Source organism: Arachis duranensis, chromosome 4 (assembly GCF_000817695.3).
Source record: "Arachis duranensis cultivar V14167 chromosome 4, aradu.V14167.gnm2.J7QH, whole genome shotgun sequence".
Classification (NCBI taxonomy): domain Eukaryota; kingdom Viridiplantae; phylum Streptophyta; class Magnoliopsida; order Fabales; family Fabaceae; genus Arachis; species Arachis duranensis.
In genome coordinates this window covers 37,290,032-37,290,528 of record NC_029775.3, presented here as the reverse complement: position 1 = coordinate 37,290,528, position 497 = coordinate 37,290,032, and positions in this window count along the sequence as shown.

Here is a 497-nt window from a genome sequence, read left to right as displayed (position 1 = left end):
GAACAAGAAAATGTGGAATCCTCTATGTCACAGTATAGAGATTTCTTGAAGTGTCAGAGGAAAAGAAGAGTAGAAGACAGAAGTAGAAAATTCGAACTTTAACAAAGGAGATGGAGTTCGAATTTTGCATTAAGGGATAGTGTTAGTCCATAAATAGAAGGATATGAGAAGGAGGGAAGTCATTTTCGAAAATTAAGTGAAAAATTTTGAAAACATTTTAAAAAGACTAATTAATTTTCGAAAATGAAAAGGGAAAAGAAATCAAATGATTTTTGAAAAAGATTTTGAAATTAGAAATCAAAAAGATTTGATTGAAAACTATTTTGAAAAAGATGTGATTAAGAAGATATGATTGGTTTTTAAAAAAATGTGATTGAGAAGATATGATTTGAAAACATTTTTTTAAAAAGATTTGATTTGAAAATTAAAAACTTGACTAACAAGAAAAGATATGATTCAATCATTAAACCTTTCTCAACAGAAAAGGCAACATACTT